The sequence below is a fragment of the Camelus dromedarius genome, chromosome 5 (assembly GCF_036321535.1).
Source record: "Camelus dromedarius isolate mCamDro1 chromosome 5, mCamDro1.pat, whole genome shotgun sequence".
Taxonomy (NCBI): domain Eukaryota; kingdom Metazoa; phylum Chordata; class Mammalia; order Artiodactyla; family Camelidae; genus Camelus; species Camelus dromedarius.
In genome coordinates, this window is record NC_087440.1 from 83,383,861 (window position 1) to 83,409,438 (window position 25,578).

At 42.5% G+C, this 25,578-nt stretch overlaps 1 long non-coding RNA gene across 1 annotated transcript; it reads left to right on the forward strand.

Annotated features, from left to right (window-relative positions):
* Positions 1–1,834: 1,834 nt before the first annotated feature.
* On the forward strand, positions 1,835–13,909 carry LOC116153598 (uncharacterized). Its single transcript, XR_004137469.2, has 3 exons — positions 1,835–5,645; positions 12,526–12,704; positions 13,105–13,909. It is a non-coding gene; the product is annotated as an uncharacterized LOC116153598 (long non-coding RNA).
* The last annotated feature ends 11,669 nt before the right edge of the window (positions 13,910–25,578 follow it).

Here is a 25,578-nt window from a genome sequence, read left to right on the forward strand (position 1 = left end):
AATAATATGTCCAGTTTATCTGCTCTGAGAACAGCATCCAGCAACTGTTCCTTAGGGACAAGAGCCTGCTGAGAGACTGGCTCCATTCTAGATGATGCCAGTGAAGTGGGGGGGAGAAAGGGTAAATGTCACCTTCTGTATTTTGTCTTTGGTTTTAAATTTCTAGAGTTCTGTCACGAAGTTATAGTCCTTTAAATATTGATGAACTCATTACCACTTAAGTCAAAGGGTGGAAATAGTAGTTAGTAATTCAGTGATTGAGATGTCGATTGTTGGTTTGTTTCGGTGGTGGTTGTTCCTTGCCACCCCAAGCCCTTCTTTATTCGGCCATTCCAGTGGAGAAGTGAAGATGCAGTGGGAATTAGATAATGAACATTCAGATCTGCCTCCCTGAGCAGGGAGCAAGGAAAGGTGTTACCCTTCTTCTTTTGTGTTCCTCTTACCCTAACCACCTCAGTTGTGTTTATGAGAAAATACCGAAAATTGCCAAAATAAATTTAAAACCCTAGGACTTTGCTGGAAGTGAGGGTATCTTTGCTCTCTCCTGTTCACCCTCCACCCCACCCCCACATGCCTACACAGCTCTATTTTTTTTTTTTTTTGGTGCTTTTCATTCATTATTCAAGCCCATTTCATTTCAGTTCTTGAAGTCAGAATGTGATTTCAAGGAGCAAAACAAAAGTTTAGAGAGTTTTAAATCTCTCTTCAGTGTAGCTGAAGAGAACCAAAAGTGTGTGTCCTTCTTTTGTGAAATTGTTAATAGATTCCATGGGTCCTACGCAGACTTTTGACACTGAGTGATAATTTCAAGTGGAGAATACACAAAGGATTCATAAGGACGTACTACATACATCACTTTCTGAAGTTTTTTTATTCTAATGTTCAATATCCATATTCATATCCATTATCATATGTGTTTTCTTCTTTCCCCTTGATACAATTGTTACATCTTTTAAAAGACACTACTAATTGTACATTTAAAACTAGTGAAGTTCTTCAAACAAATCTCTGTGGGAAGCTGTTTTTATTCTAAGGGTGCTGCTATTGTCCTTGTTTTAAATATTTTTGGAGCTCTCATTTCAGATTTGTTTACCAAGCTTATGGGAAATATAAATTATTTTAGAAATACACTGTGGTCTTGGCTTAACATGACATTACCACATGATTCTAAATGACCAAATAAGTAAATAAAAATAAGATGATAAAACTCTTTTTATGGACAGACATTTGCTGTCATAGGAGATTTTTTATATTAAAGAAGTATTAAATACCAAACTATGATTAAAAGTAATTGAAATCACAAAGATACTCTAATTCATCACCCACAGATCATGGTTCAGATTAAATTTCATATTTAAATATCAGAGGATGTAGGTCTCTAATGAGATTGTATAAATCAATCAGTTGTAAGAAAAACAAATTCGTAAACGTGTAGGATTCAAATTTTCAAGGTTTTTCAGTATCTCCCATATGTGATTTTTTTCAGGAGACAAACTATTGTAGGAAGAAGGAAGTGGGTTTAATGAGATCCAGAACATTGTGTGTGTGAAACTATTAAGCAGAATTTTATATCTACATTATTTCCCATTAAGAAAAGCTTCTTTCACATTTATTCCAACTATTCTTTTGAATAGTTTTACCTGAGATAATGAAACCATTAAGCAGAAATTTTTCTGGTATAAAAACCAGTGTAATAAATTTCTAATAGCTAAAAGACCACTTGTGTGTGTCTTATATTTTAACTTCTTGTTTTGAAATAATTTTAAACTGACAGAAAAGTTACAAGAATAGTTAAGTTCCTGCATATCCTTCCTCTAGTTTCTCGTTACTAACATTTTGCAATATTTACCTTATTATTCTATCTATGTACACATTTTAGTATTTGAACTGTTGATACTAAGTTTCAGTTACGGTGTCCTGTTGGCCCTAGACATTTCAGTGAGGTTTTTTTTGTTTGTTTTGTTTTTTTTTAAACAAGGACTCTCCTGGGTGACTTCCATCAAAATCAGGAAATCAGTATTGATAAAATTCTACCAAATCCACAAACCCCATTCACATGTTACCAGTTCCTCCAAAGTGTCCTTATAATAATCTTTTGCTTTTGGTCTAGGATTCAGGACGGGATGACGCATGCATTTAGTTATGTTTTCCCTCCAGCATTCCTCAAACTGGAGCACTTCTTCCGTTTGTTTTTTGTTTTTTTTTTAAATTTTTTTATGACCTTAACATTTTTGAAGAGTACTGGCCAATTACTTTGTAAATGGCCTTTCCTTTGGGTTTGTCTGATGTTTCCTCATGATTAGATTCAGCTTTTTGACAGGAACACCAGAGAAGTGATGCTGTGTTCTCTGCATTACATTAGGAGACACACAGTGTCAATTTCTCCCATTACCGGTGACTTTAATTTTTAACAATTGATTATGCCTGTAAGGTTTCTCCACTGTCAAGTTAATAATATTTTGTACTTACTCATTAATGAGGATAAGAAATTTGTGGGGAGCTACTCTGAGACTAAATCCCGTGTTTTATAAATATTTATCCTCTAGTTTTGGCATCTGTTGATGATTCTTATCTGAATCAGTTATTGCCAAATGGGGATTTTCTAATTAGACTGTGGCATTTACAGTTTCTTGGCATTCTGGCGTAAGCAGTTTCTCTTCTCCCCCTTTTGTGTGTTCATTATTTACGTCACATGGAACATGGATTTTGTTTTACAATCTACAAAGTATCACGGTTCATTTTGATGCTATAGCTGTCCTAGATTTGGCTGGTGGGAGCACTTTCAAACTGGCTTCTGTGTTCTTTTGATATGCTCTCAGGTTCTTTTTCTTTTTTAATTGTGGTAAAAAAAAATCATATCTTAACCATTTTTAAGTGTAAATTTCAGAAGTGTTAAGTATAGTCCCGTTGTGTAACAGATCCCAACGCTTTTCGTCTTGCAGCATTGAAACTCTATACCCACTACACACTCCTGCCTCCTCCCAGCCCTCAGCAATCACCTTCCTACTTTCTGTTTTTATAATTTTGAGTGCTTTAGATATTTAGTGAGCAGAATCATACAGTATTTATCCTTTTGTGACTGACTTAGTTCACTCAGCATAATGTCCTCAGGGTCCATCCACGTGGTAGCCTGTGACAGGATTTCCTTCCTGTTAAAGGTGGCACAGTAGTCCATCGTGTGGCCATACGACTTCATCTAGTCACTTGTTGGATATTTGGGTTGTTTCCAGCACTTGGGGCTGTGAGTCATGCTGCAGTGAGCATGGCTGTGCAAATACCTTTTTGAGATCCTGCTTTCAAGTCTTTTAGATATCTATCCAGTGAGGTTGCTGGGTCATGTGGTAATTCTATTTTTAATTTTTAGAAGAACTTCCATACTGATTTTCATAAGGGCTGCACATCCCTGTGGTTCTTTGAGCACTTCCTTACTTTCAGTCACCACAAGCATCGTTCCAGTCTCCCTCTTGTATTTTCACTACCCCAGTTCTGGGATTGGTCATTTCTCCAGAGTCCTGGTTCACTTTGGTGGAGAATGTTGCTTAGAACCAAGATCTGGGTGCTAGGTTGCACTCATTGGCACCGTGCTGGCAGGTCCTCTCAGCATACAGTTAGGATGTGTCTCCATCTGTGCTTGTTTCCTCATCCATCCATCCATCTAGAAGTTCTGCAAGCTCACACTGATCTACAGTTCCACCTGGACTCCACAGGGTTTATTCTAGTCTTCCCTCTCTTCATATTTGTACCTCCTTTACCCTATAGTAAACACAGGGCTCCCATAATCTTCAGTATATTCGCTTATTTGTCCACTCCCCTGCGATACACCAATTTTTTGATCATGGGGCTGACTCCTTTGCTTGAAGCCCCCTGCACATGGCTGCCGTGAAGATGGCATTTCCTCCCATTCCTGCCGCATGGCAGCTCCTGCCAAACGAACCCCATAGCAGGTATTTTAAAGAAGGCACCTTTGGCTCAGATGGCAGTGCCACAACAGATGTTCCGTTCCAGTTTTCATGGTGGTCGAGCAATAAGCACATGACATGAGCACGGATTCTGACGGCGTCTATTTTGAATGGGACTTTATAATTTGGGGGTATTCATCGTGGTTATATTGCTACAATATTTTCCTCATTATTTTCTACTCAATAGCTAAGCCAAAGTAATGGTCACTGTGGCTTTGGGTTACTGGGGGAGAGTATGAAAAGGAAGGAGGTGGAAACCCAGTCTCAGAGGAGTAATGGGTTTGGCAGGAAGACACCACACAGTGGTGATCACAATCCCAAATGGTCTCTAAGCAAAACATTCTAGCAGTTAAAGATCTTAAGTTCTGTGTTAATATTATTTTATAACTGTCCTTGCAAGAAACTTTGCCTGTCAGTTCATCATTTGGATCATCCACCCCCTTAACTCTTAAGCTTTAGGAGTGTCAGGACCAAGTTCACTACATTGAGTGCTGACGTGTTCTTCTATCAGTCAGTCAGTTATTCTTCAATCTTAACAATTTGGAGTGGGAGGAATAATATTGTGCCCCTGGACAAATGATTCCTTAGTAAGCTCAAGATGGAGTCCAGTTACATAAGAAATGTAGGAACCTGTGTAATAATTATTAGAACTTAATCCTACCTATGGGAAAGTGGAGTCTATGGCCATAATTATTTCCATTTTAGAGATTTGGTTTATCTAATGGAAATAATTGCTCAAGCGCTTTTTTACTAAAAAATAACTGAGCCCCTAGCATTGTAGCTGATACTGAGTATTTTCTATGAAGCAAATACTGTGCCAAGCACCTTATGTTCATTGTTTCATTTAATCATCATGATCGTGGGCAGAATGGACACTGTTATTACCCCACTTTACAGATGTGGAAACTGAAACTTACCGTCTGTTGTTGGTCTTCCAGTTCTTACACGTAGTAGGCATTACAGTGTGTACTGGTTTTGATATATTATTAGAGGCCTTTAGTTTTGAGTACGACATTGTGTGGATGGGGCCAGCTACTTTAAATCTTTGCACTTTGAGTGTATGGGGATGGTCATGGGACCATTCCTAGGGTTGCATGAGGATCAAATGATATGAACCATGCAAAGCACATGGAGTGTCTGGCACATGATAAACACCTCAATACACGTTAATAATTATTTAGTGCCACTTTCGTATCTGTCACTTCATTCAATCTTTATTACAACCCTAAAGGCTAGGGATAACCTCCATTTTTACAAATAAAGGAACTGACTTTGGGGGGGTCTCAGTGGCTTATTCAAAGTCACATAGCTGATCAATATTGAATTGGGTCCTTTCACCACTTGAACTGTAAAAAGTGCTCTAATATTTATCCTTTTAGCTTCTAGACAAGGATCCTTTGAAGTAACTTCTGATCTATTACTCACAGTTTACTCTAAATAACAGTGGAATTTACATCATATGACCTAATGTAAATCAAAGACATTTTTATCTTTAGACATTTTCTAAGACAATTTATATGCAGCAGACTTTCTGGTTTGGTCAAAGTGATAATGCGTTAATCTAAAGGTACTGAATCTTTTCCTGCCTTAACTGCTGATTTTATGCTGTTCCCCGTAGAATTACAGAAAACAGTCTTCCCTTGGTCAAAATGAGAAAATCCACAGGCTGCCTGAGAAGCCTGGAACGTATGTATCCCTGAATGCTCATATATTGACTCCAAAAAGCCATCAAACACTTTCCCACAAAATCTTTACGGAAAAGAGGGAGAGATGGGGGTTGGATTAGGATTTAGTCAAGTGGGTTTCTCACCCTTGCAAAGTTATTTCTAAAGGCTGCTCACAGATGGACAGGTGCTTGTCTGAATCGCAGGCTCTGTCCTCTCCTTACAAGACGCTTTTATACATTTCCTGGTTGAGGGTATTGGTGGCAGGTTAAGACAACTTGCAAATGACCTGGCACTGGAAGAAGGAACTTTTGTGTGAGAAGACAACATTGGTACCTAAAGGGATCCTGACAGGTTTGGACAACGGGTGAAATCTGAGAAGATGGAATTTCACCTGTCTTTCTAAACCGATGGCACAAATATATAATGGAGAGAAGAGGCCTAGCCTAGAATTCTAGGTTTATAAAGCATCATTTCATTGGACTGTTAGCTGAGCATAAAGATAGCTGCCCCAAAAGCTAATGACTTGGGGCCATTACTCATTGACTCATGGACTCTGTAATTAACTAATAGATTGTTTAAAATAAAGATGGAAATGGGCTTCCTACTTTATTCTACTGGTAAGACCTGCTTAGTTCAGTAAACATTTTTCTCCCTCCTCCACCCGCCCCTCTTTTTTACTTTCCCCTCTAATAAGTAATGAATGCACATTACAGGACATTTAGAGGGTGTAGGAAAGCATAAAGAAAACAGGAAAAAGCCCTATACTAAATGTAGTCCTTTTCTCATTCTGGCCTATTTCCATTTTTTGCAATGAAATGTTTATGTAATATGTATACAATTTTGCATTATGTCTTTAGAGGAAAATTTTCCATGTTTAGAAACATCTTTTAATGGCTGCAAATACTCCATCATATGGTTGTATCATTATTTACTTAGCTTTTCCCGGTTTTTGGATGGTTTCCAATTTCTCTCTATAATCTGCAATGCAGACAGATTTATTCATAAAGTCATGCATCATGGTGATGATATAAATACTAGCGCATAATTGCAAACAGCCCAAGTGCTACTTTTTAAGGATGTTAATATCTTGAGTTAGGTCCAAAGGAGAGTAACCAGCTTGTTGAATGACCTGGAAACCACAGCAAATAGGAACTAGTGACATAGGTGGGAGTGTGCAGTAGGGCTCCTTTTTGGAAAAGAGGGTCCCTGACAAAGAAGTGAGCTAAGAATCACTAAAAGCATCCGAGAAGCTATCAAGTAAGTTGCAGTGTTCTTTAGTTTCCCAAGGTGACCTGGCTTTATGTACACAGAGTGCAGTAAACCCTCTTTCTTTGAAGAAGAGGAGTAGAGTGCTCTGCATTCAACAACTAAACGAGAGTACAGTCACACACCCACCACCGACCCCCAAACATAACTGTTCTGAGAATTTGCTTCCAGTGCCAGCATCTTCTATGTGAATTATCTATGTTTATCTTCCCTTCTCTTGCTGCCTTTTTGTTTTGTTTTGTTTTGTTTTGTTTTTTAACGGTTTCTCTCTGAAAACTTATGAGACCACGTTTGACCCTGACCATCCTGGGGGAGCCAGAACATTTTTTAAGAGATTTTTTTTTTTACAACTGTCACTCTTTTCATTACTTTATTGCTAGTAATTATTAAAAATGTTTCACAGTGGGGAAAAAAACCCAGAGCTCTTGTACAGCTGCACAAAACTTACCTACAGACATCAGCCTCCAGCAGCCATTCCAAGAAGCACCAACTTCCATCTTGTATGAATCCTTCATTCCATGGCTTTGGTTTCCTGAAAAGTGAGGTCAGTGTAAGCATATTTAGCTCCCAAGTGCTCAGAAAGAATTAACTCCTTTTGGCAGTCCTGTGGAAATTGATGAAGGACAACAGAAATAAATGATAAGCTACAACAGAGTATGTTATACCTTACTACACTAGGGAGGGAAAGGATCTGTTCCCATTTAGTCGCTGACCCAGAATGAAGAGGACTGTTACTGAACACCTAACTCTGTAACACACTCTTGCTCTGCATTACTTTTATTTAATCTTTGCAGCAGCCTGACCAGATCTAATAAGTTATCCCCACGGTACAGATGAGGAAGTGAAGACTGAGGCTAAGAATTTCCCAGGTTTCAATCACTAGTAAGTAACAACCGGAGCCAGGATATGAATCCAGATTTTCTGAGTATTCTGAAGCCCACCCTCTTAGGATAGATTAAAGACTTCAAAAGACTGCCTACAATTGTAGCCCTATCCCAATATGGCAACAAATAGATACTCAGGAAAGAGGAAGGAAACAGTTGTATAGATTGAAAGGATATGGAGATACTCATGAAACAAGGCAAGGATATTTCCTATCTTTCAGAGAAGGAAACCACCATGTGTCTCTGTCATTTGGGTTAAAACTCAAGGATCTGCTTATCCCTAGAACTTCAACTTTCCTCACCACCAGTTCAAAATAGAAACAGTGTTCATCTTACTTAAAGCTGACGTTTAATCTGGAATTACGTGATGTTTCCCTGGTTGGAAATGTTCCCACAGCGTGCTGCAGGCTCACCTGTCCCACTTCTGGAGCACTTTTCTGCTGCTGGTAGGGCTGCTCCAGACAGACTTAACATTCTGAGATGCCCTCCTTTGAAATAAAGTCAGGAAAGGACTAGTGTCAAATGTAAATTCAGAAACTAAGGAAAACCTATGAACTCAGGAAGCAGAAATGTACAAAATGATTAGTGGGTCATTGGAGCTGTTAATTTTGATTTCTGTTCTAATTCCCTTTCTGGCTGTGAAGGCACCAATAGCTAAGGAAGATAGGGAGCCTGATATTTGGCTTTTTTATACCTTAGACACTGGGCTAAGAACATTACTGCATTTTTTTGGCAATAGCAAACCTGATTAACACTGAACATCCATGAATAGGGAGAGGTTGAGTTGATAATGGTGTATCCACACTGGAATATTTAGCACCTATTCTAAAAAATAATTTTGATTGATAGATGGATATTACAATTATATGGAAAGATGTTCATTAAAATGACAAAAAATAAGTTGCAGAGTAATATATAATAAGGTATGACTATATTTTTGTAAAACTATATGTGCAAATGGCTGAAGGAAGATTTTAACCTAAGTCTGCATCAAAGATAAAAGGTTTCCCAGTTTTCAGCTTATGAATTTTACTAATTCTTTTCTTTTGCCTCAGTGGGTGCTTAATCTAAAAGGACATTGTTATGGATGTCACGTGAAAATTCACACCTCCCCTTTATGCCTGTGTACAAAGGAGCTGCAGAGAGGCAGTAGAGGAGGTAATGAGGAGACAGGGGAGAGGGGAAGAAGCAGGAAGGTAGAAAAGGCTGTGCAGAAGTGTTTCCCCCAGAGCATCACTGCCTGTGGCTTTCATTGCCCTCCCCATTCACTCTTGCAGTGAATGGACCCCTGTCCATCTATGCCCATCTCATTTCCAATATATGATTCATTGTCCTTTAAAGATGGTAAAGTGTGGACAAGTTCTGACATCACATGTGGTTTCAGGTGGCATGTTTAAGAACATGTATACTTGGTTTGGCATGAGTATTCTGGGTCTTGTCCCCAGCTTGGCCACCCAAAATGGAGGACGAGTGTGAGGAGTGAGAACAAATGAGAGTCTCCGTGTGGAATGAATGCTGACTGGAGATTTGGAAAGCTTGGTACTGCCCCTTTCTATGGGACTCAGGCCAAGTCTCTGATCCTCTTTGATCCTCAGTTTATTTATCTGTAAAATGGACCCGGAGTGGGATTAGTCTGGATAATGTATAAGACCCTGCCTGCATTATGATTCCATTGTCCAAGTCAAACATACTGCGGTGCTTGGGGCGTGGCACCTATTCTTTAGATCCAGGGCACTGTGGGGAAGATGTAATAAAAGTAAGACCTGGCAAATGAAGCCTTTCTGGGTCCCCACAGCTCTCATTCTCCACAAAGCCCTCCCTGTCCTCATTACCATTATAACCCACTGGGTAGAAAACAAATATCATATTAATTCTGCCCACTGGTCTCAACAAAGGGGGAGACTGCTCACATAATTTCAGTACTTCCAGCCAACATTCCTTTGTTGGACAGATTTACTATAGATCTCTTCTAACCTGAACTGCGGAAAAATCCTTCTGGTACAAGTGGTTGTCCCCTGGAGGTGTCTTCACATTGAAAGCACATTTTGTTCATAATAAATTGGTCTTATTGTAGTTTTCCATGGTGGTAAACCTAAAGGCTTCCACTTAACAGCTAATCTTAAAAAGGGTAATTAGTTGGAGTTATTAAAAACTCACCATCTAACAGATTTTTGAAAACTCATGCAGCGCCTTGGAAAATATTAATTCCCCTTTCTTTTGCAAAATAACCTAAGCAAATGAAATATTCCTTAGAAATAAGAGAAGTCCTATAAAGAGCGATGGAGGTGATAAATTTTTAATGCTCTGGATATTCTAACTCCCTATTCTCAGCCTAAACTAGGGGATAGAATCTAAAGAAGACATATTAAAATTTGAGGGAAATGAAATATATTTAATTCATCTATGTCTATCAATAGAAAAAAATGAGTATGTCAAAGAATGGAAGGAGAAATGTAGAAGAGGGGCTTTTTATTGTGAGGAGCTAGGCTAAGAACATGATTTGCAGAAATTATTTTCTAAAAAAAATGTACTGTAAAGCAACTGAAAGATGGTTTGATTAGAAAAATAACACTAAGACCAATTCATATCCAATGTAAGGCTTATGGAATTGATCCCGTTCACTCTGGAGCAATCTGTGGCTTCTGGAATAATCTGTGACCAGAAAATTTAGACATAGAAATGAATAAAGCCCATCATTATGCTCTCTTAATCTATTGAATGTTAGCCCTCAAGACACCCCTAAAGTGGGGCTAGTGCAAGTCAGAATCATTTACTGGAAGCTGACTATATGCAGGGTGCTGGGCTAGTCACTCTGGGGAGAAGAAAAATAAAGTGCTGTCCCTGGCATGGAATAGTTCTGTGTTTAAGAACACAGGCACAGCAGTCTCTTAAGTAGATCAGAACAGTATTGATTGGATAAGACACCCAAGAGCAGAGTGAAGGAGAGAAAGAAGGAAGTGAGGGAACCCTACTGACCACCTACTGGCTGGGGAGCAGGGGTGGGGCAGGGCCAACCTCAGGAAGGAGTGGAGGCTGGGGTATGGAGGGCTTCCCCTTTGCCTCCCAGCAAATCTGAGGGATGAGCATGAAGAAGACTGACCACCGTTGACTTAGTCTGAACCTGAGAATGTATTCTTCCTAAGTGACAGGTGTTGCTTTACTGGGGTGGTGGCAGGAGCTTAGCTAACAATGTGAGGCATAGTAGGATGGATATAAGACGGTATTTTGGAAGTAAGCATGAGTTTAGAGCCAAATAGCTGATGGACTGAGTTCTGGTATCAGCCACTTTAAGGCATGTCAATGGATTTGTCTCCACCAATGTGCAAAGAGGCTGTGGGATCTGGAATCTGAGGTCTGGCTACGGGACCCTGGACATTGCCTCTGTACTTCAGTTTTCTCAACTGAATAATGAGACTGGTGAATGTAATAGCCTTCTGTGGTTTTTGTCTACCCAGCAGCCATGCCCCCTTCTGCTAGTGATAGCACCTGGTTTGCCTTTGAGAGACTCATCCTCTCCTGGGTCTCATGTCACCTGACTAGAAGGGGAACAACCACAGCCCCAGGAGCATGTGACACAGCGCAGAGCCACGTGATTGGCTCAGGATGGGGAATGTGACTCAGGCCAGGCCAGAGAGGCCCAGCTCCAGACTTCCATTGAAACAGTGGTGGGGCAGGACCTTGCTTTCCACTGGCCTGCTAAACTGGTAGGATCTAATCCTGGGGATGGTCATCTTTACTTCTTGGAGGACAACCTGCCTGAGAATTAGGCCAACACAGAAGAAAGCTAAAGTTGGAAAGAGAGGAAGTTGGGGGGAACAGAGAGAGAGAAAGAGAGAAAGAGGATATTTTTTGAGATCCTCTGAATTCACCCCTTGAACTTCTTATATGAACCTATGAATTCTCTTTTTTGGTTTGTTCATTTGTTTAAGCTGTTTTTTTCTGAAAACTTGCAATAGAAGGTTTCTGACTAAGGAGAGCCCACCCTATAGGACCAAACAATTGTGAGAGCCACACAAATGTTTGTTCTCACTTTTCTCTAAACCTAAATCTCTGATCTCCAACTTGGAGATAATACTTGCCTTGCTTACCTTGATGGGTTGTTGTGGGGGTCAAATAGGATAGATAGATAAACCCTTTGAAATTCAAAACACTACACAACTCTACCACTAAATAATTTTTAGTCAATTCTTCTCTCAAATCGAGACTCTTTGGGGAATTCTGAGTAGAAATGTTTCTAAATCAGACATTTTCCTTTTTTTTTTAATTTTTCAAAATATGACACCAAATTCCTTTAAAATATTTCTTTTTGTTTCTTGTCATCAAGAGAAGCACTAACCAGGCCCAGTGGAGGGGAAAGCAATTGAGTTTGGATGTTGAAAATGTCCTTAATGACAGGGAAAATGATGAATTATTGGAAAGAGGTAGGGTGTAGCTTGGATTAGAACTTGCTATTTCTTCATCTGGAAAATTCTTTAGACATTGAATCCCAGGAGATAGATTGTCATCACTTACATCTATGAGGGCAGGGGACAGGCAGGGCATGGGGAGCTCGGGCCTCCAAGGGGGGCCACTACCCTTTCCCCTCCATCCCCGCTGCACCCAACTCTGCACTTCTCTCTCCATCTCTGAAGGACCGTGGGGAGAGCTGGGCCTTCTATGTCACAACTAGGACATTTATTCTTTAGAATTAATCTCTGAGGGAAAAAGGGCAATGCTAGTTGAATTCATCTCTCCATTTCCTCCAACAAGGTTTTCTGTAGACCTTGCAAAGCGAAGGAGGAGCCTAACCTCATGCTTTCAATGACAACGTTAAGGGGCTCACCTGGCTCTTGTGTGTCACAAATGTATCAATGACTGCTCTTCAAGTCACCATCTAGGAAACAAATATGCATCCATCCAAACATGGAGCCATCATCCTGAAATTGCAGGTAAATGCAGACTAAAACAAAAAGCTCCCAGCTCATTCATTCTGTTCCTACTACACCCATATTCATATATGCAGGTCTAAGTATACAGCAATTTCCCATTTTCCCAGTGAAAATACTTAAAACATCCTCAAACAAAACCAGCCAGCTGACCAACCAGCCAAACAAAAGCCAATATTTTTGGCCAACTTGAATGTATAAACTCATAGAGAAATAAATAAAATAGTCCAGTATTTATAAGATTCAATTTTTTTAAATGTCCATGTCTAAAAGTCACATATTATAATAAAAGGATATATTAATTTAGAAATTAGCTTTTTTTCCACTCTCATGTTTCATGGAGGAATTTCATCCAAGCTCTGCTGGAGGTTCATTGTCGTCTGTATCTTTGTTCTCGTTTGAGTTTTCGGACAGTTTACGACCTCAGTCCATGTTGGAAGAGATGCAACTTCTTTTGAAACTGTGTAGGATGCTGTCATTGGAAGCACAGGGAACAAGTCCTCCTGTGGGCACACTACACTGTAAGTACAGTATATGTGGACCTCTACATTGTAAGTACTAAATGCATTGCCTTTTTTTCCCTTAAAGTAACACATTTATTATCTTAGTGTTCTGGAGTTCAGAAATCTGACAGGGTCTCAGCAGTCAAGGTGTTGGCAGGGCTGCGTTACTTCTGAGGCTTAATGGGGAAAATCTGTTTTGTTGCCTTTTGCAGCTTTTAGAGCTGCTGCCTTCCTGGGCCCGTGGTCTGCAGCTACATGTCATCACTTCAAACTCTTCTGCTGTCACATCTCCTCTGACCTCCTGCCTCTCTCTAATAAGGCACCTTGTGATGACATTGGGCCCACCTGGATAATCCAGTGTAATCTCCCCATCCCAGAATCTTTAATGACACCTACAATGTCCCTTCTGCCACGTAAGGTACGATATTCATAGGTTCCGGGGATTAGGATGTGGACAGCTCGGGGCCATTGTTCTGCCCGCACAGAGGGTGTGTAGGGGCTGCAGGACCTCAGCAGATGCTCTCTAGTTGAACTCACCTCCAGCGCAATGTTGAGTTGGGTGTGAAAGCCCAAGAGAGGGGGAGGGAGGCGTCCCGGATGCCTGAGCCTGGTGGGGACCCGGCAGGTGCCCGGCCCTGCTAAATGCATTGCTTTTTACTGGTCTTTAAAAGGCCTTAAAAAAAAAAAAAAAAAAAAAAAAAACAACTCATACAATTGTAAGGCCCTTCCCCTTAGAGCTAAATAAATCTGTGTTAAGTGTCTGTCTCCTTTTTTATTGTTTCTATCAGGTCATTATCAGCATCTTTAGAAGCATCCCTAATTAGCACTGACTGATTTTTTTTCAGACCGATGTGTCTTCTCAAAACAGTGTTTTAATGTTTAATATAAGATAGCATCCTGTCACATGCTAGATTTTGTAAAGAACTGGATATAAGGCAACTCCCTCTTTTTGGATAATTTTGGGGGGAACCCTGACATATATGGTTTAATCACCAGGAGGACTTGGCATTATGTTTACCTGCTAGTCATGAATCCAACAGCTGCTATGTGATACGTGAAGAGGTCACTGATGATTATTTGTATGCTGAAAACAAAGAGTATTAACGTGCTCCCATAACCCCACCTATGAGAGAACAAATCCTTTGCTATGGGGACAGCTTCTAGGCCTCGGGGTTGGTGTGTTAATGATGATGTGCGATAGAACTGAGGAATTTTTAAGGAGGAAGAAAATGTAGGTTGAGTTATTTACAAAGGGGCAGAACTCTGCACGCAAGATAAAAAAGGGTTAATCCTGAAATGAGAGGAATTGAAGGAAAAGAGAAAGGTGACTGTGGGCTAGGCTCTTCCTGCCCAACCCTCCCTCCCTCCCTCTCCCTCTCCCTCTCTCTCTCTTTCTCTTTTCCTTCCTTTCTCCCCTTCCTTCCTTCGTTCGTTCGTTCGTTCGTTCGTTCCTTCCTTCCTTCCTTCCTTCCTTCCTTCCTTCCTTCCTCCCTTCCTTCCTCTCTCTCTCTCTCTCCAATCCACCCCCTTGTTTTGGGAATTCATAGGGGAGATGAAGGGGAGGGAGGAAGAGAGATTGAACTTGAAGCCAGAAAGCAGTTTCACGGCAGCTGCTGGGTGATGCTGTAAGAGATGCACCTTGAATCACACAGGACAAGCAAGAGAGATGTTGAGTCCCTTTTTGGCATTTTTCAAGAGACTAGACTAAATCAAGATTTACATTGCTTTCAGTTCATTTTGGGGTTTCTTTTGAGGAAAAAGAGATGGGCCCACTCAGAAGCCCGAGTTTGTGGATTTTTACTTGTAATATTAGGAAATTAAATTTACAGAGTGCTTCATAATTTTCAAAGTGTGTTGTTATCAAACATCTACCTCCTAGAGACCTGCCTCAGAAATGGTTTCCTTTTCTGTTAACGGGGCTCGGGGCAGGGATCACCCAGGTGACGAGTAGGAGGCTTGAGACTTGGGGGTCTCCCTCCTCCTTCTCCACTCCCCTCCCTGCCCTCCCAGCATCCGTTCCTCGCCTCGCCTGCTGCATGCGGACAGGTCTCACTGTGACCCTCTGAGTCCCTGCAGTGGGAGCATCAGGAAGGGGCACAAGGCAAAGCTCAATCCCATAAACTGTCCGTGGCTGATCTTTGTGGGTCTGTCTCTGCAACGCTGCCCCCTCCCCACTTCCTCCCCTTCCACAACCTCTCAGGCAGGTGCATCACATAGTGGAAAACATGTAGAATTTGTTGTCGAAACGGGCCTTGAAAACCCACTCGTCCTCATTTTCCGTGTGACCTTGTGTGTGTAACCCACACCAAGGTCCTGTTTTTCTAATCTGTAAAATGGGGCTTATATCATATTTCATTGATTTCAAGAAGCACATTTTCCCACATTTTAATACTTCTGCGATTGGGATGAGTCTTAAAGTTCTTTGCATGTCAAAGTTTCACTGGCAGCGTTTCCTCCTTTTCTTTAGAGGTTTGTAAAAGAAGGGTGTGTCTTAGAGTTGATGAAAAATGGTGTATTTTTCTCTGTGGGCTATTGTGTGGGCTGGAAGTCATGTGACTGTGACAGAAAAAGGATTCGTCTGATATTTCGTCAACCAGGAAGGGCGTTTCCTGGGAATCAGTGAAGGCTGTGATCTGCCTGAAGTCAGCCTGAAGCAGTGGAAGCAGCCTGAGGAACTGAGTTCCTCACAAACTCTTCCCCAAAATTCTATGTCCGTACGTTGTGCAGGATTTGGAGTCTATCAATGCGATTGTCCTGTAGGGAGCTGGCACCCACCCCTGAGGATTCAGTCATCTTGAGGGAAAGTTCTGCTGGGGGTAGGAGGAGGGTCCTGGAGGGAGTCCAGGCCTGTGTGTGGCTCGGGAAGGGTCGGAGAGGCACCCCTGCCCCACAGCCCCAGCCCTGCTGGAGACTTGGGGGAGCCCCGTGGCCAGGGTTCCAGGCAGCAAGCAGCCGGGCTGTGAGCCTGGCACCTGGCAGAGTGGCAGGGGGCGCTGGGGAGCCTGGGGGTTTCTGACTGGATGAGCTGGGGGAGTCCGAGGCTCAGAACTTCTGCCCTTCAAAGGGGTGGCAGAGGCCGGTCTCAGTCAAACAGCACCCACCTCAGTGACGCGTGGCCAAGGCTTGTTCTGGCTTCAGAGCCATTCTGGCCACTATGAGGCCAACTGGGGAATGTCAGCCCAGAGGCTCTTGAAGCAAGACTACAGGGCTAGCCTCAGACATTTCTGTGCCTCGGTTTCCCCACCTGTCAGTTGGGGAATTAATACATCCACTTTATATTACTGTGAGGATTAAACGAGGTTATAGCTGCAAAACACAGAAAACACTGTCTGAGGAGTAGGTGCTCCATTAGGCTACTAGTCACACTCTTTAAGGTGTAGGAGTAATTCTGATTTTCTGCATTTAATTCAGATTACATAACTTACCCTAAGAAGCAAATTTAGTTATATCATTTCCACATCCTTGGGAGGGAAGCCCTCTCATTGTCCCATATATTATCCACATCTGTTTCATTCATTCGCTCATCACTTATTCATTCATTCAACACTGAATTCTAACCATCTCCCTGTTGGTGACAATTTGACCTCTTTCTCTGCTGCTTTTGCCTTGAGACCAGAGAGGAGCAATCAGTCCCCCACTGGTCTCCCCCTCAGCTGCCTCCCTTCCAGTTTGAATGGTTTCTCCAACATCGGAGGTAGGCGGGTGTGCCAGGTCACTGGCCCAGCACTGTCATCTTCCAGGTGAGGAGACAGAGGCTCAGAAAGGCATAGTGGCTCATCTGGTCCCAGGCGCCACTCAGGTGTCGTCATTCCCAGCCACTCGCCCATCCTCTGCAGAACCAGTACAGCCAGTCAGAGGGCCTGGGAGGGGAGGCGGGAGCAGGGCAAAGTAGCCCCCACCCAGGTCAGGAGGGTGCTCCCTCAAGGGGCTGCTCTGGCTCCTAATGGACCCTTCCCCCTCAGCACTCACCCTCAGCTAAAGGTGGCACCAGCCCATTACAGATGGCACCCGGAGATGAGCCACCGGTTGGAAGTTTGTCCTAATCCTGCTCTCTCCTGCTCTAATTCCCTGCAAATAATCTTCCCAGGCTGGCCTTAGCCTACTTACCCGGGGCTGGAAAGCACATGAGGTAAGCCACTCAGCTTAACATCAGAATCCGCAGCACGTCCCTAGCACAGAGCGCCCTCCCGTTTCACGGGCCGGGAAGCTGAGGCCTGCTAGGCTGAGCGGACTTGAGTTCTGACACTGCGCCCCTGAACCCGGCAGTGGGAATCTGAGGCCCACGCTGAGGCCTTCATTATTCACGAGGCCTGTTCCTGTGCTCCTGAGCCTGTCTGCCCTCTGCCCCGGGGGCTGAGCTAACGGGGGAGTGAGCCACCCTCACTGCAGGCCCTGAGGGGGATGTCTGCTTCATGCCCTGAAGTGACAGGTGAAGCCGGCCTGCTCATCACCGCCACCTAAGGCCTGTCTGTGAACAAACACTGTGGCGCCCACGTCAGCCTGTGGGCTGGTGGGCAGGCGGCTGGACCACCTGCAGTGGAAGAGCTGACTCAACCGGAGGCCTGGGAAGATGTCCAGTCATTCAACACACACTGATAAAGCACCTACTATGTGCCAGGCACCTTTGCAAGATGCTCCCAAATGTTGGTTCTCACAGCCACCCTAGAAAATGGTTCATTGGTCCTGATTCCTCAGTTTACTGATAGGGAAATTGGGACACAGGGACAAGGCCACACAGTGGGAAGGTTGGCAGAGCTGGAATTTGAACCCACATCATCTGGCTCCAAAGCCCTCACGTTCTTACCCACCTCACTGTACAGGCACTGTTGACTGTCAGGCCACACGCAGCCCTCAGAGATGGCTGAGGTGGAAACGGCTTATCCCCTCAAAGTGCCAACTGTAATAGTAACACCTGCAGTACAAGGCACAGAGGTGGGGTGCCCAAAGCAAAGGGCTTACAAGGCTTCCAGGACTCCAGAGAAAGAGGGATATCACTTAATGCATTAATTTACTTAATTTCAATATTTTTTTGTTTTGCTTTATTTGCTGGCTTGCTTATCATCTGTCCCCATATTAGAAAGTAAATTTCATAAGAGCAGGAACTTTGTCTTGTCACCTCTGTGTCCCCAGCACTTATCATGGCCCCTGATATGTAGTAGGTACTCAATATAAATTTACTGTTTAATCAGCGTGGTAAATTAAAGATGGCCATAAATTCCTTGCTAATTTTCCCATTGAAAAGGGGGTCTACGTCTCCTCGCTTTAAATCCAGGTTGGCCTTAATGACTTTCTCAACCAATAGAATATGGCAGAGTGATGACCTGGGACTTCCCAAGCTCAGTCATAAGAAGCTTCACAGATTCCACATGGGGTTTGTGAACTCCTACTCCTGGAATACTCCTTCTCAGAACCTGGTTTTCTTACTGCGAGAAGTCAAAGGCACATGAGGAGACCATGGGCAGGTGCCCCAGTCAACAGCCCCAGCTGAGCTCCCAGCTGACAGGCAGAATCAACTGTAGGCCACAGAGGTGAGCTAATTTGGACATCCAGCCCAGGTGAGCATTCAGAGAACCACAGCTCCAGCCAACAAATGTATGATTGCAGCTATATGAGAGGCTTTGTGTGAGAACCGCCCAGCTGAGCACAATCCATTCAAGAACCATGAGAGATGCAGGGGGTGGGGTTCTGATGTGGGATGAGAGGGGAGGTGGCAGTATGCCTATGACCATGATACAACAGCATGCGTGTTCTAGTCTCATTTACATAACATCACGGAGATACCTATGAGGATGCCTGAAGAGGGGGCCTGAGAGATAATCACCAGGTTGTTAATGGTGATTATCTCAAAACAGTGACATCCAGGTGACCTTTACTCTTTACATTTTAATAAATTGTTCATGTTCTTTATAGTGAATATGTTATTTATATAATTACATATAAAAAGCAAGGTTATTGAGGGTGGAGTGGAAGAAAAATAATAAATTAACCTCAGGGTTTTTCTACAACACAGTAGATAGCCTTAAAGATTATCATGGCTTTTTTTTTTTTTTTCTACTGATAGAATTAAATGGACTTAAGTTTTCATCACCAGGTTTTTATTCAGATGCTAGCTCAGGTGAGGTTAAGGAACTTGCCCAATGTTGCAAGGCTAATATATCAGTAAGGGTTCCTATGTGCAACAGAAACCAACACTAGCTGATTTAGGCAGAAAAGAAATTTATTAAAAGGTCATTGGGCACCTATTCATGATAAAAACTCTCAGCGAACTAGGAATAAATGGGACCTTCTTCACCTTAACAAAGAGCATCTACAAAAAACCTACAGCTAGCATTGTATTTAATGGTGAGAGTCTGGACACTTTCTCCCCAAAACTGGGGAAAAGTCAAAAATGTCTGCTCTCATCACTCCTAGTAACATCCTAGTCAGCACAATAAAGCCAGGAAAAGAAGTAAAAGGCATAAGGATAAGGAAGAATTAAAACTGTAGGCAGTATGGTTGTCTACATAGAAAAGCCCAAAGAATTCATACAGACACTGTTATATCTAGCAAGTGAGTTGAGCAAGAAAGCAGGCTACAAGGTCAATATATTACAGTTTATTTACGTATTTAATTGAATCTTTGTATGCTAGCAACGCACAAACGGAAATGAAAATTAATTTTTAAACATGTGCCATTTACAGTAGCATAAAAAACAAAACATATATGATTTCTAAGCTGAAAACTAAAAAATACCGATGGCAGAAATCAAAGAAGACTTAGATAAGTGAGATATACTGTGTTCCCCATCGAAAGACTCAATATTGTCAAGATGCCAATTCTCCCTAAATTGATCTCCAGGTTCAATGCAATCCCAATCAAAATGCCAGCAGGCTTCGTTGGAGAAATTGACAAGCTGGTTCTAATATTTCTATGGAAAGGCAAAGGACTTAACTTGGCCAAAACAATTTGGATGCAGAAGAGAAATACTCTAGGACTGATACTACCTGGTTTCCAGACTTACCATAGTAATCAATATAGTGTGGTATTGGTGAGAGGAGGGACACATAGATCAACAGCACAGAAAACAACCCAGATATAGACCCATACATGAATCAATTGATTTTTGATATGGGTGCCATAGCAATTTGATGGAAAAAGGATTGTCTTTTCAACAAATGGTGCTATTGGACATCTATAGGCAAAAACAAAACAAAAACCCAAACCTCCTCAGCCCATACCATATAGAAAAAATCATTTGAAATGGGTTATAGACCTAAATGTAAAAGCTAACATAAAACTACTAGAAGAAAACAGAGGAAAGTCTTTGATACTTTGGGTTAGGCAAATATTTCTTAAGACACCAAAGAAAATAATAATAAAATAAACTTTATCCAAGTTAAAAAACTCATGCTATTTGAAAGACACTTACGAAAATAAAAAGACAAGCCACAGCCTGGAAGGAAATATTTGCAAAACACAAATCTGATAAAGGACTGGTAACAGAATAGATTAAAAATTCTTAAAATTCAATAATTAAAAAAAGAAACCAATAAAAAATTAGCAAAATTTTTGAACAGACATGTCACCAAAGAAGATATATGAATGACAAATAATCAAGTGAAAACACACTCAACAGTACGTATAAATAGGCAAATGGAAATTAAAACCATAGCAAGATACCACTATACACCTATTGAAATGGCTGAATTTTAAAAACCTGACAATATCAAATGCTAGTAAGGATGTGGCGCAGCTAGAACTCTCACACATTGCTGGTGGAAACTGGTCGAAATGCCAACTGGTACTGCCACTTTGGAAAATAGTTTGGCAGTCTGTTATAAAATGATACATATATTTACCATATGACTCAGTAATTCAACCCCTTTGTATTTACCCAAAGAAATGAAGATGTATGTCCACACAAAAACCTGTATGTGAAAGGTTATATAGCAGCTTTATTCATAATCACCCCAAACAGCAAACAACCCAAATGTCCATCAACTGGTGAATCAATGAACAAATTCTGATGCATTTGTAAAGTAGAATATGACTCAGCAGTAAAAAAGAACAAGCTACTTTTACATGCGGCAACATGGATGATTCTCAAAAGAATCATGCTAAGTAAAAGAAGCCAGACTCAAAGGCAGTACACTGTATGATTCCATGTATATGACATTCTGGAAAAGGCCAAACAATAGGGAAAGAAATCAGGTCAGTCATTGCCAGGGTCTGAAGGTGGGGGAGGGGAATGGACACATGCAAACTTTTTGGCATAAAGGAAATATTCTTTATCTTGGCTGTGGGAGTGGTTATGCAACTGTATATACTTTGGCCAAAATTCACAGAACTGCACACTTAAAAAGGTGAATATCACTGCATATGAAATATACCCCAATAAAAATGGCCAACTAGCACATGAAAAGGTGCTCAACATCACTAATCATCAGGGAAATGCAAATCAAAACCACAGTGAGATATCACCTCACACCTGTTAGGATGTCTATTATCAAAAAGACGAGACAAGAAATGCTGGAAAGGATGCGGGGAAAAGGGAACCCTTGTGCACTGTTGGTGGGGATGTAAATTGGTACAACCACTGTGGAAAACAGTATGAGCGTCTTCAAAACTTAAAAATAGAACTTCCATAAAATCCAGCAACCTACTTCTGGGCATATGTCTGAAGGAAATGAAATTACTATCTCCAAGTGATATCTGCACTCCCATGTTCACTGCAGCATTATTCACAATAACCAAGACATGGAAACAACCTAAGTGTCCATCAGTGGATGACCCGATAAAGATGTGCATATGTGTGTGTGTATGTATGTGTGTGTGTATATATATATATATATATATACACACACACATGTACATACTGTGGTATATTATTCAGCCATAAAAAGGAAATTCTGCCATTTTTAACAACATAGATGGACCTTGATGGCATTTTTCTAAGTGAAATAAGTCAGAGAAAAACAAATACTATATAATCTCATTTATATGTGGAATTTAAAAACATCAACCCATAGAAACAGAGAGTAGAATGGTGGTTCCCAGGGGCTGAGGGGTGGGGGAAACTTGGAGCTGTTGGTCAAAGGGTACAAATTTCCAGGTGTAAGATGAATTAATTTCTGGGAATCTAACGTACAGCGTGGTGAGTATGTTAACAAAACTGTACTGTGTACTTCAAAGTTGCTATGAGAGTAAAACTTTCATATTCGCACCATAACAACAACAAAATGGTAATTATGTGAGGTGAAGGGTTAACTAATCTTTTTGTGATGAACGTTTTGCAATATATACACATATTAAATCATCACACTGTACATTTAAAACTTACACAATGACGGATGTCAATTATATCTTGACAAAGCTGGGAAAAATACACCCCAATAAATCTGAGAAAAGGGGGGTCATTGGGAGGGCCAGAAAACCTAGTTTTGATACTACACGGCCATGAAAAATGCCCAGTCGTACTGGACTCTGGCCGTAGCCAGTGAGTGCTACTGAGTGAGTGTCCATCAGGCAAACAGAAAGTGCCTCAAGTTTTCAAGCAGAGAAACAATCCATGGGCTGAACTGATGGGCCCGGGCCCTGGGCCGGTGCTTCAGCAGCAAGGGAGGCGGGGACTGCGCATATTTGGCGTCTTCAGCTTCTGTAGTGGGAGGCAGCCTCCAGCTTTTCAGGTGGGAGATTCACCATAAAATAAAGGGGTTCAGATGCTAGAGGCCAAAAGGAATAGCAAGAGCCCACTATAGCTAGTAAATTCGAAAGCTGGGTTTCAAGCCCTGAGCAACCAGGGCCAAGTTCTTCATCACGACATGGCAGGTCTGGAGGTGGTGCCAAAATGCTGCTCCCAGGACCCAGAACCTCTCAGTCTGGAATGGGTTGATAATGTGGGACTCACACCACATTCTCTCCACCAGGAGACTCTGGGCATCCCCATGGCTTCATCGGCACCTCTCCGCCCTGCCCACACTGAAATCCCATTTGGGCCCTTCCGCACCATGTGTGTCTTCAGCCGGGAATGTCTTTTTTTGGCTTAGAAGCAGCCAGATCCCCAGAGAACAGGAGGAGGGGCAGGAGGGACAACCCTCCCTGAGCCCACAGACGGAGAGGCTGGAGCTTTGGGCAGCACCAGTGCCAGGACGGAACAGGAAGGAGGAGAGGGAGGTCAGGGTGGGTGGAGGAGGAAGATTAGAGGTCAAGTTGAGGATCTGATCACTTGCCTTGTTCCCAGAGAAGGTCCAGGCTGCCCAGGGGCTCACCTACCTCTGGTCTCAGCCTGCTGATCCTCCCATGCTGCTCAGTCTTCTTCCCCCTTCCAGCGATATCTGGGTCTCTTTCTACCTACTTCTTACCAGCTAACCCTCAGCACATCCTGGATCTCAGCCTCCAAGCACCAACACACCTGAAAACACTACCTGCAGGGCATTGTTTTCAAACAGGGAATAACACAGCTGAGAGAAAGGTATGGCTCCCTAATTCAAAATCAGCCACGCCTGGGAGGGCACCTTGGGAAAAGGAAACACATGCGGAGCAGAGAGGAAAGAGAAGCACGGTGAAGAGAAGCTCTTGGATGCACACCCACCTGCCAACCGTTCTCCACCCCTGCTTCCTCTCCTCCCGCAAAGAGGCTGAAATGGCCAGACATGTACCTCCCCACCCTCCTTTGCAACAAAAGTAGGGCATATGCTCCAATCCCGGCCCACAGGGCCTATAAGAGCAGGAGTTTATTGATGTCTTCTGAGTAAGGTAGTTTCCCTACTGAAAGGAGATGCATGATTGGGGATGCTCTTCTTCTCCAGCCAGATATCACATCTGCATGTGATGCTGGAACTGTGGCAGCCACCTTGTGACCGTAAGGATGAGCCTAGGACCAAGCTATTATGCTGAGGAAGGCTGAACAGAAAGATGAAAAAGGGTCTGGGTCCATGATGATATTGCTGAGAACCAACCCTGGGCCTTCCCTCATGTTAGTGAATTATGTGAGATAATGAAGCCCCTGTTGTTTAATGCTCTTGTAGTGGGAGTTTGCCCGGTACAGCTGAAAGTATTCCTATGGCCACAGAAATAAACCAGCATTTGCCAAACCCCCCGTTGTGTACAACTATGTTAGGAGCTTTCTATAAGGTGATTACTACTTTATCCCCATGCTACATTTGAGGAAACTGAGGCTTAGAGAGGTTAAATAACCTGCACAAAGTCACACACTAAGTGTCAGAGGCAGGATTTTAAGCTACTGTGACTTTAAAAACAAATTACTGAGTGCTTACTACATGTTAGGCATTCTCTAGGGGCTGGGGAGGCAGTACAAAGGAGATGGACAAATCTGAGCTTTCACGGAGGTTCCATTTCAGTAGGGGACGTGGGCCTTTAAAAAGTGAACAAAGAAGCAAGATAATTTTAGATTCGTGATAATCGCTAAAAAGGACATCAACAGGGTGATACGGTGGAACGTGATTCAGCTTCTCGTGTGTGTTGGAGGGGGAGGGAACATCTGAGATGGGTGATTGGGGAGGGCTTTGTAGAGGAGCCACTAAATGTTGATAGACAGGAAGGAGCTGCCATCACTATGTGAAGACCCAGGGAAGGGCTTTCCAAGCTGAGGGAACAATATGTGCAAAGTCCTTGAGGCAGCAAAGAGCTGGGGACATTTGAGGAGCTGAAAGCAAGCCACTGTGACTTGAGCTCAGTAAGGAATGGAGGAGGCTGAGTTTGGAGAGAGCAGAAGTCAGCCCCTGTACGGTCTTGTAGGGCCTTGTAGATAGTCTGGATATTACTCTGATTGAGATAAGGAGTCGTTGAAAGGTTTTTAAGCAAGGGACAGCATTATCTGCTTTACATTTTTGATGGGTCTCTCTGCATGCTGTGTGGTGGGAATTGGATATAAGGGGTAAGAGTGGAGGCAGCAAGACCAGTTGGAAGGCCATTGGTGTGGCCTTCGAGAGAGGTCATGGTGGCTTGGAACTGGAGAGTGGCCTAGACAGGTGTGAACAGATTCCAACCTGGTTCCCAAGGCACAGGCAGCAGGACTTACCAATGGATTGTGTGTGCAGGGTATGGAAGAGGAATGAATCAAAGTTAACCTCAGGGCTCGGGCTTGGGCAACTGGCTGGATGGTGATGCCTCAGGGAGAGGAAGAGGTCTGGGGAAAACTCAAGAGCTCTGTTCTGGAGTCCAGAGCTGGTGTTCTTTCCATCCTACCCCATCGCCTCCCTAAAGTTAATCAAATACTCACTTTACACTAGGAGTTATTACTGCCTTGTGGGCAAATCTGAGTGGTGAGTAATGTGAGGTGGTACTGGGAGGCAGGAAAGGACTCCAGGATACAACCAAGGCTCTAAGAGCATTTTCTTATCACCCTCCACCCCAAGTGCCTATAAAGTTCAAGT